The 17,678-nt window shown below is 38.7% G+C and overlaps 1 protein-coding gene across 1 annotated transcript in view; it reads left to right on the plus strand.

Annotated features, from left to right (window-relative positions):
* Nucleotides 1-6,320: 6,320 nt before the first annotated feature.
* The window catches only part of GSE1 (Gse1 coiled-coil protein), a 1,449,259-nt gene continuing 1,437,901 nt past the window's right edge, over nt 6,321-17,678 (plus strand). Inside the window, exon 1 of the mRNA XM_044081755.1 lies at nt 6,321-6,494. The gene's annotated coding sequence lies outside the window, so the exon portion shown is untranslated. The remainder of the gene's footprint in view (nt 6,495-17,678) is intronic.

Consider the following 17,678-nt stretch of genomic DNA (forward strand, 5'->3'; position numbering starts at 1 on the left):
TTTAAATATTGTCCATATTTGTGGGCCTTTTTCCCACTTCTGTGTTTGGCTTTGTCCAGATTTCTTGCACTGAGGTTGAGAGGTATGACAAATGTGTCAGGGCCATCACAGTCAGCCAGAGACATTTCAAATTGTGACATACGTGTTGCACCCCACTTCCCCCATGTAGTGACTCTGGATGTGTCCAAGCAAGGCACGGAGCAGTTATGCAGTGTAAGTGTGCAGTGTATCCTCCCCATCCAAAGTAGACACAAGTACTACAGTGGTTTTTTATCTGTCCTTGCTTGATTTTGCAGAATGTTCTGGTTTTCTGTCATATTTTTATACTGTTGATTTATGCTTCTTATTATTCAGAAACTGTCTGTTGCTCTGTGTTTAAGTAGCAATGCTTTAATGACAATCAGGTAAGCTTGTCTGAGATTGTAAGATGCAAGTAAGCTTTACTAAGCATACTGTTAAAGAATTACCAACATTGAAAGCCTTTTTGTGGTTGTCATGCAGAGAATACTTACATAACTAGATAACATATAAGCTTTGGGTATTGAAATGCATATGACAGTATTTGTAATAAAGGACAGAATTACAGTATTTTAAGAAGCTCATTACCTTTGTTGGAGACTTGCAGTCATCTTTGCAGGCTTTACCTGTAAACTAAACAGAATGCCAGTCTGTCATGTGTGGTCCATAACCTGTGCAGTAATCCTATAAGCAATTTATCTTGAGCTTGTTTCTTGTTTGCTGTTCATTTTTTACTTTGATCATGTTTTCCCCATAAAACAAGTAGATAGTTGTTGTCAGCCAGCAGGTCTTTTTTGGATAAGAAATGTTTTTACAAGTGGGGGTATCACAGAGATTGCTACTTTCAGCATGTTACTTGGTACTTTTGTAAAGCTGAATATAAATTATAATTAGAACTGCAGTGCAAGGAGAAGTGGTTTGAGCTGAGTGCTGCTTGTTTTTCTTATACTTGATTTTGACTGGCATTCCCGTAATGTATTTAAAAAGTAATTTATTTTTTCATGCCTCATAACCTTTTTGTTTTCATCTAGATATTAAGTAAGCTGTCATGCAGCCAATGCATTGAAATATTTTTTTTTCTTCTACACTTCATTTTGTCTTGATTGGACTCTCAGAATGACAGTATGGCACCCAGGGCAGTGTATCTAATTAAAGTTCCAGTTTTTGTGGTTTTGAGCATATCTCCTCCCCTTTCTAGTTGGCCACACCCTTTCCCATTTGCCCCACCCATTTAGCTGTCTCCTGCAGCCCGCCTTTCATTTGAAATCACCAGCCGCCACTGAGTATATTATAGCAAGCTGAACAAACTGTGGAGCTTTTCACATTCTCCCAGCAGCCACATGGGTTTCATTAAGGCATTCTTATTTCTTCTCACATGCCAAAACAGGATGTATAGTGACTACTATGAATTATTGCTGCATGTAATTTTTACAGTTACACTTTTATGGGGATACTACTGGAAACGATATGCATATATTAGACTACTTACACAGTTTAACATATAATTAAAGAAATAAAAAGAAAAACAAACTTTCAGAAATAGTTTTAAGTGGGGTGGTATGCAAGTGATGCTATTTCTAAAGGGATTATTACTACTACTATAATTGCTGAGCATTCTGAGAAAGTTTAAGAGTTACTTGTGGAATTGTAGAAACACATTGACTGTAACATGATATGGGAATTAAATGGTAAAGAACTTCAACCACTCAGAGCTGATGCAGGAAATGATTGGAAGCTTTTGAAGGAAGAATGTTGTATTATGAAATCAGAAAATAAAATGGAGATTAGTTATTTTGTCCTTAGTCTTTACTGAACCATTTAGTGCAACTCTGCTAACTTATTTGTCCAGTACTTCCTGGCATATCAGAACATTCGGCTCAGAGAAAATGTGAGTTAAGGACTGTGATAAGTCAGAACATTTTGCCAAGTTTTCTGTTTAAAAAAACTGCTTCTTAATAGCAATATTTGCTTAGTATTGTCTGCAGCACCTCACAAGTATGCTGGAGTGTATAGAATACTCGATTTACAAAGATTTTTATGAATTTATTTTATTTATTTAAAATTTGTTAAACAATGTAGAGTACTGATCCACCTAAAAAGTCAGGCTTACAAAAACAGAAAACAAGCAAAAAAAATAAAAATAAAAATAAAATAAAGTTTAATGTATATCATTACAACAGTAGTAATGTAAGAGCAAGCATGTACAGAGGTTCAAGTCAGGGTAATATGCAGTACAAATGAACACAGTCAAAAGCAAACTTGATGCAAGAATTCAGTCAATAAAACAGTTAAGAAGAGTACTTGTCCACTGTCATAACATCATATAGTATAATGTTTCTGTTAAAAAAAACTGTATAAAGAGAGCAAAGGCATTTGCAGTATGTACAAAAGTTGGGCATAGGCTGTGAAGGAAAGGAAGGCATGAGCCAAATGAAGAGAAGGAGGGATACAAAAAAAGAAAGAAAAAAGTATAGGGGTACAAGGGAAAATGTACAGTTAAGGATACCCAGACAGAACTACAAGAGTTTGGAGATGTGTATATTGATAAGACAGGGTGCATCCATTTGATGTAGCACCATGTGGACATAGGGAGTCAAATGTCCCATCAAATAGGCCACTTACAGTGTGTCTGAGTGAGTTAAGAAGACCCTGAGTAAGGAAAAGAGGAATTGCTGGATCTGCATGTATTCCAGGACTCCAATAGTTTACATCTGTTTTAACATGTCTTAAGATAAAATATCAGTTTATAAATAATATGATTTTAATTTTACTATAGAGTTAATAGTATACATTCCTGACATATATAATCTGAAATAGTCTTAAATTCAAGAGGTTAGCAAGTGAAGGGAGGGATGGGGTGGGAGACAGAGAGACAGCTGAGAGGCCCCCACCAAAAGGTTCTAAATTGGACCCTGCAATTGGAGCAATTACTGATATTTTGTTTTTGTTAAATTTCATAGAAATGAATGGAATTTGTGGGAACACTACTCACATACTAAAGTTCATGAGGGTAAAGGGAAGGCAAGACTTAATATACTGTTGGAGTAAATGAAAATTGTTAAAAAGAAAACATAAACGTGTACTACTTGACAATAATGGAAACTATTATTATGGTTTGTTTTCTATTCTACTAATGTACTTGAACTCATGTTGTAGTTTAAAATGTGATGCTGTAATAAATTTAAAAAAAAAAAAAAAAAAAAGAAGCTGCATGAGTTCAGGGAAAACAAACCATTGCTCATACAATCTGCTGCATTTAGTGACTTATTTTAGCTAAGCAAATCTATCCAAGTAGATTTCTAACTGCATGACATTTTGCCACCAGTGACTATTCAGTCATTGGGAAATGCTGCTTGTGTAAGGCTACTTCAAAATGAATATGGTTCATTTCAGTACATGCTTCAAGAACGTCTTCTTTACTGAACTTTTTGCGACATCCTTTGGTCATCATTTCAGACTTTCTCTGAACATTATTGCTTAGACCATGATCCCTGAAGTTGATTTCTTAGACCATGATTCCTGAGGTTTAGCCTCTTTGGCACCTCACTGTTTCAAGACTCAGCCTTCTGAGCTCTTTCCTTTAGGCTTTTCTCTGGATCTTGCTTTCTAGAGAGGAATAATTTATATCATTTGAGATTCCTCCTGCCTGTTACTTAAGAGGACCTTTAACTCATTCACACCAAGAGCACTGATCATACTTTGCCAAACTAGATCAGGTTGAACAGGCTCTTTTCTTTGTGCCATGCCTTCTCTGCTATGTGGAGACTGCATTTGTTACTTAATGATGTTATTTATGGCATTTGTTACTATGATAAAGCTGCTTAAATGTGAAAGACTTGTCTTTAATTTAACAATCAGAGTGAAACTAAGCTTTATTTGTTAAATTAATACATATTTGTCACATTTAAGACTTTTCATTTGTTGAGGCAATTATTATCTATACTGCCAGCATAGAGGTATGTCCTTCGCACCTCGTTAATGCAAATGCTAGCAAACATGAATGAGTTAAAATCAGATGAAAAAATTTACTTATTTTATTGGGTTAATTGACAAGAAGGCCCTTTTATCCTTCTGCCATCCAGCATCACTAAATAGATTTTCCATTAAACAGATAAGTATGTGTATGTTCTTGTATTTTTTGTGTCTCTCAAGTTGTGCTTGCTCAGTGCATGGGGTTTGAACTGAAGAGTGAAGGGGCTGAGCAGGATGGCATAGCCCACCATGTAACATCATATCGTGTGGTAGAAAAAGGCGCACGTGCACCTTGCCACCACCAATAACCACTGCAGAAGCTAGGGAAATTAGAAATTTTCCAAGCAGGGGATATCAGGAAAAAAATCTCAGCAGCCACACATAGCACAGAATCTTAATGCATTTCAGTTGATATGGTGAGTACACATCTGTTATATCTAGTCAGATGCCAGTCTAACAACTACGGGTCTGGTGTGCACAAAAACTGACAAACATTGTCCAACTCTTTGGCATAAAAGGATGAAGCCCTGATTATGACCTATATGACCTGAGATCCTAAAACAACTCAATTGCTGAAGGAACTAGGCAGGAGAGGATTGAAATATGCAACTGATGCCAGTTCACCCACGCCTGGGACAAAAAAAGCAGTCTGGCCCATAGTTTTGCTGACAACTACTGGAAAAAGAGAAAGAAAGAGCGATGACATGTAGCATTAGGAGCCAGGGACATGCATACTTCTGCAAGCGGCATCCACATGGTAGCCTTCATGGGGCATGGGTGAGAATGCCTATTCTGGCAAGGTGTAGCAAGCGTTTTCATCCATCACCTAGGGCAGGCTGATGTTCTTAATCAAGAAAAAAAATCTTCATTGCAATCATCCCTCGCTCTCTAGGGAATGAATGGGTGAACTGATCATGGGATGATATAGGCATTGAGGATGTAAAAATAATAATAAAAAAAATTATACAAATTTTAGGTTTAATTACTTTTATTTTTATCAAGAAGCACTGGAGGCTTTACTGGAATAGATTAAGTAGCCAAGAATGGACTTTGAAGTACTGCAAAATTGCAGTGCCAGAAATTCATTTACTAAACTGACACAAGTAACACGGCTGTATAGTCCTGTTTGAGTACTGTGAAATCCAACCCTACTCCTTTTCCTCACTGTGACTTTAATAATAAAAGGCTGCCACATTGTGGCAATGAAATCTGATAACTGTTTCAAACAGCCAGACTTCCAGGGAATTACACTTATTGTTGTTTTAGTTCATGCACAAGTAGTGTTTCACCACAGATTAATGATCTGTATCTCTTCAGAGCTGTAGGTAGTATGCAGGTAAGAGGCATTAAAATAACAAACACTAGTTACCATATTAAAGTATCCTATTGTCCAAAAAATGCTATATACGTGAAATTTTACAAGAACCAGTACAAACTGTGAACTACTGAGAAAATGAGCAAGACAGAAACATTGATTAACTTGTACACTAGTGTCCTTTGACAGAAGCTGCTCTCTGGAGTCCAGCTTTAGGTCTACTGCTGCACTGTTTACATACAGAAACCATGTGTTTTTTCTGACATCTTATTCCACTAACTTTTGGCATAATTACCTCAGGTCATACCAACAGTGAAAGGAAAAGGCAGTCTTGAGCATCACTTTCATTTTTATGGTTTACATTAAAATGTTGATTCCTATAGGAGTATACAAACACACACTTACATTGTTATGTTCAATATATATATATATATATATATATATATATATATGTATACGTGTGTGTGTGTGTTTCCATTTATCTTTTATCTCTCCTTCCCTCACTCTCTGTTTATAGATATTTATATCTGTATCTGTCTATTTGTGTTTGTGTGTGGGTCTGTGTCTCGCTATGTGTCTATTTGTTGTATCTGTATATTGGAGGGAGGCTTCTAAAAGGTTGTGCTGCGGAAATGCTTTTTTTTTTCTCCCTCTATCCCTAGCTCACACATCTGTCACACAGAGTGTTTACCTTGTGAATGCTTTCCATTTAATTTTCCTCTTTGTACACCTGCCTCAGGGTGGTTTGCAGCAATCTGTTAGCCAAATGAGAGGTACGCTGAAGACACAGCCCAGCTGTAAAGCAGAGTAATGTGTACTCCTAGAGATTACCAGGCAGGTTAGGAAGGAGCTACACATAAATCTTGTTTACGGGCGTGGCAACTGCTCACATTCTCTGCCCAAGCTTTGCTTCCGTAAAACCTGTGGAAAACCTTTACAGACATATGGTATCCCTTTCTTGTTGCCATTGTCTTTGTTTAGTTAAACAAAGAGAACAGTCTTAATGCTATCAAGTGACAAGCTGTACTGAAAAAAAAAAAAAGATTTGTTTTATGGAAAAAGAACCGGATTGTAATTTTTCAAATCCTTTTTGTTCTTCTAAGAAACATATTTATGGCCTTTGGAATCTGATAGTTTCAGCTGGGCCCAGGAAATCTTCCAGAGAAACTTGTGAACCCAGAGACTTCAGGTACTTGTTGAACGCATGCATGCTCTTTGCATTGTAGATACTACAAAAACAGGTATTTTTTTTCTTGTGGAATAACTGGATTTGATAATTCATTGTTAATCTTTTAGCAGCTGTTTGCATCAATGCTGAAAAAAATGGAGCAAAAATTATTCCATGACTATTCTTTTATGAGCACTTTTATTAAATTAACATTGCTCACACAATAAGACTACTTTCTTAATATAATATACTGGATGAGATCTGTGTTCTCATGGGGGTACATCAAACACGTAAAAAGGAAAAAAATGGTTTGCAAGCAAAATGGCATCATATATAAATACCAAAAACAAACAAGAAAAAACAGCTTTTCTGATTCATAAAGAAAAACAATGGAATTAAGTGTCTTTATGTAATATAAAACTGGCTGATCAAAACTTGTTTTAAATTTTGTAATTCACATGAATTTTTCCCTTTTTACCACCATAATTGAAAAGATTTTGGTGGACTTAAGAGGTAAAGGTATTAAGAATATTGCCATCAAGGCATGTAACCAGTTTACAATTGGTGGAAGAGAATTTACCTATTTCTTTCAGTCTTGTTAAACAGGTATTGCAGTGACAAGGATGTTATTATTTCAGGTTAAGCTGCGGTGGTACGGCGGTAGCATTGTTACCTCATAGCAAGAGGTTCTCCCATTCGATTCTCGGCTTGGCTTGGGAGTGCCTTCTGTGTGGAGTCTGCATGTCCTCCCCACGGTTGGGTAGTGTTCGAAAGACATGCGTGCATAAATGGGCGTGCCTTAGTTGAAGGTTGGGCGTCGAGCTGGCACCTCGGCGTTTTGTAAAAATCTACTGCCAATCATTAGCGGACCGGAGTTTCGTTGTGGCGACCCCTTACCGGGAAAAGCTGAAAGACCAACAACAAAACATTTGGGAGGCTACACACGTAACCAATCTCAGTTCAGTAATACCCTAGAAAGGTAGGGCAAAAATGTGAGAAAGATGTGCACAGGCTAACTTAACAGTACTCTCATAGTGTGCCCTCATTGGTCAACAAATACAAAGAGAAGGTCCAACAGCTTAATTCTGCCTTTATCAGTGTAACAGTAGGTCAAGTGGAATAAATGCAACTAGTTGAGATAATCGGTATGAAAGGTATAAAGCATTATCTAATGCTTCCTAGGGTTAGAACAAAACTGTGCTGTATAAACTAGGTATGAGCTATAGAGTAAGGAAGTGGATTTGGCATAATGGTTAAGGTCTTTGCCTCTTAGACACAAGGTACAGGGTTTGATTTTGATCTTGGGTTATTGGCTAGGCTTAAAATGGCCCTTCAGGGCAGTTAGTCTAGTATCCATCTATGAACCAATGAAAGTGCATGGTGCTTACTACACATCTATAAGTATCAGCCAGTAATGTAGCAAATCATCTCATCAGCATATAACAGCACATTATCAGAAGAACTAATTTACTTTCATTAATAGAAACTGAGCAAATATTTGACTCTTTTTGATCTTTGATGAACAACTGTAATGAGCAGTAAAGCAGAATTAACTTTGCAACAGTAATGCTGAACCCTGTTGTTCATCCCTGACATGTAGAACGTTGACCTTGTTGATCTGGAATATACTGGTGTAAGATTACTTTTTCCTTTCTTTCCTTCAGAATTTCCAAGCAGTTCAGCACTTTGTTTACACATGTCACCAGTCCTTAAAGATGGAAGTGCTGAAAAGCATATTCACATTTTATAATGGTGATCAGATAAAACTTTAGGACTGCTGATATATTACAGTAATGTTCTCAGTGTAATGTTATTAAAACTGGGGGCTTGGATACTGATGGGCAGCTTTAGCCTTAGCAGGCACAAACATAATTTGTTTTCAGTTGCACATTGCTGTTCATTGCAAACATAATTAGGGTTGCCAGCTGTCCGGTTTTCTGATAAATTGTCCGGTTACAAATTTCATTCAAAACCGGACTTTTTAAATTTCACAGCACTGACACTGATGTCATCACATGCACGATGACATCAGGTCCCTCAGAGCTACCAGCCTGTCGGAATTGAGCTCAAGGAGCTCACTTCCAGTAGTGCGAGTGGGAAGCAGATGCCAACATTTCAAACAGGGGAAGGCAGCATTTTCAGAATGCAATGCAAGCGATTTTTGAAGTTCGACTTTGGATTACGGGAAATGCATAGGAGAACTAGCATCGGGGACGTGAGCAGGAAGCATAGCCAGCATTTTAGGGAGTGAAGGCAGCATTTAGGGAATGCAGGAGAGCATTTTTGAAGTTCGACTGGCTGGGTGGAAGTCCAAATCTGTAATGGAGGTGAGTTGAGAAGTGCTTCTGGGTTGAGTTACATGGTTGTGAAAGATAGCATTACATGGTGTTTTTCTTTTTTCATGCATGATTAGATAGGCAACCCTTTACTATATTGAACCAGTGACAGTCAGTCTCCTCTCTGTGCTAGTTTTGTCTCTGCCATTTTTTTATTTACTCTGAATACAGTGAGTCGAAGCACAGTTTAGTTAACCTTAGTATTTGAAATGGTAGTTTCTTTTAAAGCAAATGAAATTTTGATTATGTGCAGAGTATCCAAAATGTTTAGGTTGCTATGCAGTTAATTGCGTAATGGATCTGTGAACATGCGGCACTGTTTAGTTCATTCCGTGGTGAAGCCTTTGCCAGTATAAAACTACATAGGTATAAAAAAAGAAAAAAAGGGGGTAGGCTATGGACTACTTTTACTGTGGAAAATGGATATTAATTCACATTGGCTTATTTGGCAGTTCTCAGGTTAAAAGCAGTAATATTTTTGAAAATCTCCCTGATTGTCCTTGACTAACTCTGGAGTGTTCACTGAGTTTATTGCAATTTGTCCCTGATTGATTGAGAGCTAGGCAGATGACTGCAGTATATTCCTTTTAATTTTGATCTGGTTGTTTACAAGATGATGGTTCTTCTGGCAGGTTACTGGAGTGGAGCTGACTGCTTTGGAAAGCAGCATTAGCAACGAAGGTAATATGTATGTTTGGATATTATGAGCAAGGCACAGCAGAACCAGCATCAGGAACGTTTCGGAAAGCAGCATTAGCAATGAAGGTAGTGTGTGTGTGTGTGTGTGTGTGTGTGTGTGTGTGTGTGTGTGTGTGTGTGTGTGTGTGTGTGTGTGTGTGTGTCAGTGGTGGCTAGAGGTGCTCAGGCTCAAACCCTGTACCTTGACTACACGGTAAAAAGAGCCTAAAGTCCCTAGCCATCACCACTTCTTAGTTTTGCCCAGGTTTTTGGTGCCAAGAATTGAGAGCTATAGTGAGAAGTACTGAATTTGTATTCCCCCATTATTGGCTTTGTTTGTCCAGGTTTATTTGTGCTAAGAGGTTGACAGCTATGAGAAATGAATTCACTAAATGATAGCCATTAAGTTTCAGTCTTCTTATTTTTGAGGAAGCTGCTGATTTGGCATAGTGGTATGTTGCTCTGACTGTAAATTGTTCAAACGATAAATTTAAAATGTGCTCTAACAAGTGTGCTGTATTATACAAGGAATATAATTTAATAAAGTCAGGAAGGTGTAATAAAGAAAAGAGTACATGTATGTTTCTTGTTTTGTGTGCAAGGGGCCTATGATTTGAAAACAGACCAAAGGTAATCTTTATCCACCCGTGGCCATGCATTTTCTTTGGATGTGGTCTGGGTTTCAATGCTTTTTCAATAAATGTGAGCTTCAAGGGTAGATACATTTTAATGCCATTGCCATGCTAAGATATGATTGTTGTTAGTACTATCATTTCTTAGAACATTTTAAAATGTTATCATCCTAAACTTGGGAAAACAATGAGCAATACTGTTTCGGTGAATGTGAGATTTAAAGGCAGAGTAGTTTTAATGCTAAGTCTGTTTTCACTGTGAGACTGTATTGCTTTGTTTAGCAAATGTGTATCAGTGGTTTGTGCTATAAAATTTGTGTAAAATAAATGTTTTAAATTAAATCCAAATATCTGTAATCACTGTAGAAGTAAAGCAGAAGACAGTATGCACAGTGAGAGTTTTGAACAGTGTTTATGGCAACTGGGGAGAAATCGTCTGAAAGCAGGCATCCGGAACAGAAAAATGGGGTGTGTCCATCAGCTGACATCACTGTGATGTCACAAAATGGGTGTGGTGTGGGTGGGAGAGGGGTGGGAATGGGTGGAGTTATGGGTGATGCGAGGGGCATGATCTTACTCCTGTTTTAGCCACAAAGAAAGCTGGCAACCCTAATTACATAATACCACATGTTCAATTCATATTCTGTGTTCATATTATTATTTCAGTTTATCATTTGGGAGGTTACATAAGTAATTGATCTTATTTTAGTAATACCCTTGAAATTCAGAGAGAATAACTGAAAAAGATATGCACAGGCTGGCTCAACAGTACTTTCGTAGTGTGCCTTCAACTGATCAACAAAAACAAAGAGAAGGTCCAACAGCTTAATTCTGCCTTTATCAGTAAAACAATAGGTCAAGTGGAATAAGTGCTATGCTGCAAGACGAGATGCTAGGTATAAAAGGTATAAAGTAGTATCTAATGCTTGCTAGTGTTAGAACAAAACAGTGCTGTGTAAGATAGGTGTGAACTATAGAGTAGGAGTGGGTTTGGCATAATGGTTAAGGTCTTTGCCTCATAGACACAAGGACCAGGGTTTTATTCTGATCTTGGGTTATTAGCTAGGCTTAAAATGACCCTTCAGGGCAGTTAGCCTAGTATTCAGCTATGAACCTATGAACCTGTGAAACTTATGCGCTTACTATAAATCTGTAAGTGTCAGCCAGTAACTTAGCAAATCGTCTCACCAGCATATAACAGCACATTACCAGAAGAACTAATTTACTTTCTTTGATAAAAGCTGAGCAAGTATTTGGCTCTTTGATGCACAACTGTTGTGAACATGTCATCCCTGACATATAGAACACTGACCTTGTTTATCTGGAATACACTGGCTTAAGATTACGTTTTCCTTTCCTTCCATCAGAATTTCCAAGCAGTTCAACACTTTGTTTACATGTGTCACCAGTCCTTAAAGATGGGAGTGCTGAGGAACATATTCACATTTTGCAGTGGTGATCGGATAAAAGTTTAGAACTGCTGATAAATTACAGTCGTGTTTTCAACATAATGGTATAAAAGCTGGAGGCATAGATACTGATGGCCGACTTTAGCCTTAGCAGTCACAAACATAATTTGTTTTCTGTTGCAAATTTATAAGCAGACAGCTTGCTGTTCATTGCAAACATAATACCACATGTTCATGTCACCAAGATGTGGCACTTAGAGCAACATTATCATGACGAGCAGAAAATAATTAACCATGTAAAGCTGCCTCATGGGATAAAAGTAGCCCTTATACTGCACCCCAAACAATCCATGTTTGATTACCATCATGGGCAGAAGAAGAGCTGGAGGGTAAAGATGGGAGTTATTGGCCAAAGTTGGCTTACCCATCCTCAGGTAGAGGAAAACATCCTAGGCTCACTGCAGTAAGCCATGTGAAGAGCCAGGCAAGCACTGTGCTGTATAAGCTGAGAGATATTTAGTTGTGAGATTGCACATGCTTGGACTCATGCATGCACTACTTCAAAACAGAGGTTGTGGAGTTTGCAGCCACAGGTGAAAGTAGTTAGGGCACACTCTCCACCAGCAGTATCATGCTGCACCATTGTCCTTGATTTCCTCATTTGCCCTAGACATGGGTCAGGTTGATCCCAGGGGAGGTTAAGGTGGGATGTTGTGCCTATTTGTAGTACCTAGAACAGATGTCAGTTTTAAAGGACACACCTTCTAATGGTAATTCAGGGAGGGACAGTATTAAAAATGAAACAGTATGCATTCCTGCAAAATGTCCACAACCCTGTAGGATGAGAAGTTGTTTGATTAAAAGGCTGAATTGTGTTATGATTGGTATGTAAATAAGAAACTTAACTTCAGAAATAAAGTTTACCTTTGTCAAGAAATTTAGTGCATTTAGAATGTGATCGAATGTATAGGTGGAGGGGGATGATTTGCAGGCAATTTGGTTTAAACACAGGTTATTTACAGTATGGCAGGGAAAGGCTTTGTTCATTTACTTAGGCTAATGCATGAAGGACAATACACACACCTCTTATCTCATATGAGGCACTCTGCTATGTTAGTGTAACTTGCAGTTAAACTACTTCTGCAAAGCCTCTGTCTACATGCAGTAATTGTCTACTGCCAGTTAGCCATTTAACTTTGTTACACATAATTGCAATTCAGTTTCAAAACCAGGTATCTTAAAACAGTTCGGTGCAGCTGTAGTGTTGTTGCCTCACAGCAAGAGGTTCTCTGGTTCGATTCCCGGCTGGCATGCCTTCTGTGCGGAGTCTGCATGTCCTCCTTTTGTTTGTGTTGGTTTTCTCTGGGTACACTAATTTCCTCCCACGTTACAAAGACATGCATCTGGAGCATTTCTCCCCAGGCCACCACTGAAAATTGGCTTTGTTCCAAGTCGGACTTTCCCGGTAAACAAATGTTAAATAAATAAATCACTTACTAAAACAATTAGCTGCAGAGGTCTTACAAAACTCAGGATTTGTAGATTTTTCACTATGTCACATATGAACTATGTCTGGGCAGTGCATCACTGTCAGCACTTAAGCATCCATAAGGAAAATCAGAATCTGTTGAATCAATAATTATCCACTATAAATGCACATCAGTGGTATGCTAACTGCAAAGATGCTCATAAGCCAGTACTTATTATACAGCAGGAACTTCTTCTTGTAACATTTGTTAATGTCTGTTATGTACTTCACAGATAAAGATTCTAGTTGTCTACTGATGTACTATGTTCTTCATCTGTAAATATGTTGTAAGTAATTGCTATGTAAATTGTTAATCGCTATGTAATCCAATGTAACTGCTGTCTGTTTATTTTAACTGTGGAGCTTTTCTCCCCGGGCCTCTGCTGAAAATGGACCTACGTCCAGTCGGACACTCCCGGTCAACAAATATAAATAAATAAATAAATAAATAAAATACAACAAGAAAAATTGAAATGACAACTAAAAAATGTAATCTTTAAACTACCTAATCTTTAAGGACACACATAGAAAACAATAAAACAAAGACAGTCATAGGTAGGTACTAGGCTGTTGGCCCTAGGGCCTATGTAAGCCTAGCCAAACGGTACCCTGCCGAGCAGAGCCACAGAATTGATCCCCAGGGTGATTATCTCCCATCCAATCAAGATTTTTCTTGAAGAGTGCTAATGAGGAGCTTTGTTTGATATAGATAGGTAGTTTGTTCCAGAGGGTTAGAAGTCACTGGGACAGGAATCTATCCCTCCAGCATGTTCTGTTTGTTGTGGTGACAAGGTTTAGGTCCCTAGAGCGTGTAGCTCAGAGGGATTGGGATTTCTTTAAGTGGAGCATGTTGAACAACTCTGGGGTGGACATAGCTTTGTATGTTAGGCAGAGATCGCCTCTGAGTAGGCAATATGCAACGGAGTAAATCTGGAGTTTTTTGAGACGGTCTGCCTAGGGAATCTGTTTGAGGCCAGTAATCCTCTTTGTGAGGTATTTCTGCGGCCTTTCCAGTTGTTGTAGATGTCTTGTGAGGTACATACCAAAAGGGGTGTTGTACTCTATAATGGGTCTAATGAGTGATGAGTAGAGGGGAACAATGACCTCTTTTTTTCTGGATGAGAAATGTATGCCACGTAGAAGGATTTTGTGACTACTGTGGCGATGTGATTATCAAAGGAGAGACTACTGTCCACCTGTGTCCCAAGGTCTCTTATCACACTTTCGGTGTTAAGTAGACTACTGCCTATGTGGTAGTTCATGGGTACAGAGTTTTTACCAAAAAGGATGATAGTGCACTGTTTGGCATTGAGCTTGAGGCCATGGCTTTGACACCAGGCATCTGTCTCAATGAGGCCCTTTTGTAGGATGTCCACATCATTAGGAGTTTTGATTATGGCTCCTAGTTTGCAGTCATCTGTGAACTTCATTAGCCAAAGACCTTTTGTGTTAGCCTGTACTTCAGAGAAGTAGATACCAAACAGGAGAGGACCCAGGACAGAACCCTGTGGTACTCCACTTGTCACTGGTCTGAAGTTGGATTTGGAGTCTGCTACTTTCACAGTGTGGGTTGTCAGTGAGCCAGTTGGCAACCCATCTTGTAACATAGGGATTTATACCTAGTTTAGTGAGTTTATTTTATTTATTTATTTATTTATTTTACATTTGTTAACCGGGCTAGTCTAACTGGATATATTTCCATTTTCAGTAGAGGCCCGGGGAGAAAAGCTCCAGTAGTAGCAAATAGAAATTAAAATCAATGTTGTTACATAGTAAATTAAAGGATTACAATAAAAAATACAACAAGTAATAATAAAATAGGTATTTAGACTAGAAAAAGTGACAATAAAGTATAGGATAAATTATTATACAGTATCAATAATTTATCTATAATTCCAGAGTGGGGGATGGTGTTGAAAACCTTAGCAAGATCTAGATAGGCTGTGTGAACTACCTTACCCTCATCTACGGCTTTCGTGACCGCTTCAAAGAAGTTTATCAGGTTAGGAGACACGATCTGCCTTTTACAAACCTGAACTGGGTGGGGTCCAGAGTTTGGAGATTGCCACTGTCATTGTTTATAAGTTCCATGATGATACGTTCCATAGCCTTGCAGACCAGGCTCATCAGGCTAATGGGGTGGTAGTTCCTGGGGTCCATGGTGGCTCCCCCTTTGTGGAGTGGGATAACCATCGCTGTTCACCATTCAGTGGGCACAAAGCCTGAGGTGAGGCTATGACTGAACATGGTACTTAGGTGGGGTGCCAGTTCATTCTGTAGTTCGTGTAGAACGCAGCCTGGGATGTTGTTAGGTCCCATGGATGCTGTGTTCTTGGCTTTGGAGACTGTTTTTTTTTACCTGTGCAGCCATGATTACAGGAACTTTGCATTCTTCCTGTATAGAGATGAGCCCTTTAGGGGATGAGAGGGGAGTAAAGTTAGCACTGAACCTATCTGCATGTGATATTAATGTACATCCGCTGTGGTGCAGCGGTAGCGTTGTTGCCTCACACTAAGAGGTTCTCCCATTCAAGTGCGCTAGCTGATTTATAGCATTTATAGCATCTACTGTCTGCTTTTTCCTTGTTCCTGAAAAAAAAAAAATATCTCTTGTTTTCCCGCCTTGCTGAGCTAGAGTAGTCCAGTTTTAGAGTTTGCTGATCCCTGGGCTTTGTTTTAGTTCCTGTTACTGATTCATAGCCTTATTTGGAAGGAAGGAAGTTTCTTTGCTTACCAGTGGGAGTGGGAAGCACTGAGCAACCTGTTTGTCCAATTTGGTGAGGTTTCAGCCAGAAACTAGTAGTCCATTGGTCGTTTTGGGCCAGTTCCTAGCTTTTTTCAGCCCCCTGCTATAAAACACGCTAAACGCGCATTTTTCAGCTTGTACCAACTCAGCACAGATCCTCGTGGTGGCCTGCAGAGTGATCCAAGCAGCAGAGAGCTAAAAGAGCGACTTTTTACCTGATTTAAGTATATTTTTGTGGCTTTCCCACTGTTATATACCTAGCGACTGCATTTCACCTGTTTTGCTGCTACATTGAAAGTGATTTCTGCATTTATACTGTTTATTGCACTTTAAGTTTCTAATTGTTACAAATTGTATCTGTAGGCTACACACTCAAGTGCGCTAGCCGATTTATAGCATTTATAGCATCTACTGTCTGTTTTTTCCTTGTTCCTGAAAAAAAAAAAAAAAAAAATATCTCTTGTTTTCCCGCCTTACTGAACTAGAGTAGTCCAGTTTCAGAGTTTGCTGATCCCTGGGCTTTGTTTTAGTTCCTGTTACTGATTCATAGCCTTATTTGGAAGGAAGGAAGTTTCTTTGCTTACCAGTGGGAGTGGGAAGCACTGAGCAACCTGTTTGTCCAATTTGGTGAGGTTTCAGCCAGAAACTAGTAGTCCATTGGTCGTTTTGGGCCAGTTCCTAGCTTTTTTCAGCCCCCTGCTATAAAACACGCTAAACGCATGTTTTTCAGCTTGTACCAACTCAGCACAGATCCTCATGGTGGCCTGCAGAGTGATCCAAGCAGCAGAGAGCTAAAAGAGCGACTTTTTACCTGATTTAAGTATATTTTTGTGGCTTTCCCACTGTTATATACCTAGCGACTGCATTTCGCCTGTTTTGCTGCTACATTGAAAGTGATTTCTGCATTTATACTGTTTATTGCACTTTAAGTTTCTAATTGTTACAAATTGTATCTGTAGGCTACACACTCAAGTGCGCTAGCCGATTTATAGCATTTATAGCATCTACTGTCTGTTTTTTCCTTGTTCCTGAAAAAAAAAAATATCTCTTGTTTTCCCGCCTTACTGAACTAGAGTAGTCCAGTTTCAGAGTTTGCTGATCCCTGGGCTTTGTTTTAGTTCCTGTTACTGATTCATAGCCTTATTTGGAAGGAAGGAAGTTTCTTTGCTTACCAGTGGGAGTGGGAAGCACTGAGCAACCTGTTTGTCCAATTTGGTGAGGTTTCAGCCAGAAACTAGTAGTCCATTGGTCGTTTTGGGCCAGTTCCTAGCTTTTTTTCAGCCCCCTGCTATAAAACACGCTAAATGTGCGTTTTTCAGCTTGTACCAACTCAGCACAGATCCTTGTGGTGGCCTGCAGAGTGATCCAAGCAGCAGAGAGCTAAAAGAGCGACTTTTTACCTGATTTAAGTATATTTTTGTGGCTTTCCCACTGTTATATACCTAGCGACTGCATTTCGCCTGTTTTGCTGCTACATTGAAAGTGATTTCTGCATTTATACTGTTTATTGCACTTTAAGTTTCTAATTGTTACAAATTGTATCTGTAGGCTACACACTCAAGTGCGCTAGCCGATTTATAGCATTTATAGCATCTACTGTCTGTTTTTTCCTTGTTCCTGAAAAAAAAAAAAAAAAAAAATATCTCTTGTTTTCCCACCTTACTGAACTAGAGTAGTCCAGTTTCAGAGTTTGCTGATCCCTGGGCTTTGTTTTAGTTCCTGTTACTGATTCATAGCCTTATTTGGAAGGAAGGAAGTTTCTTTGCTTACCAGTGGGAGTGGGAAGCACTGAGCAACCTGTTTGTCCAATTTGGTGAGGTTTCAGCCAGAAACTAGTAGTCCATTGGTCGTTTTGGGCCAGTTCCTAGCTTTTTTC

This window comes from Protopterus annectens, chromosome 8.part1 (assembly GCF_019279795.1).
Source record: "Protopterus annectens isolate FY-2018-M chromosome 8.part1, PAN1.0, whole genome shotgun sequence".
NCBI classification, from domain to species: domain Eukaryota; kingdom Metazoa; phylum Chordata; order Ceratodontiformes; family Protopteridae; genus Protopterus; species Protopterus annectens.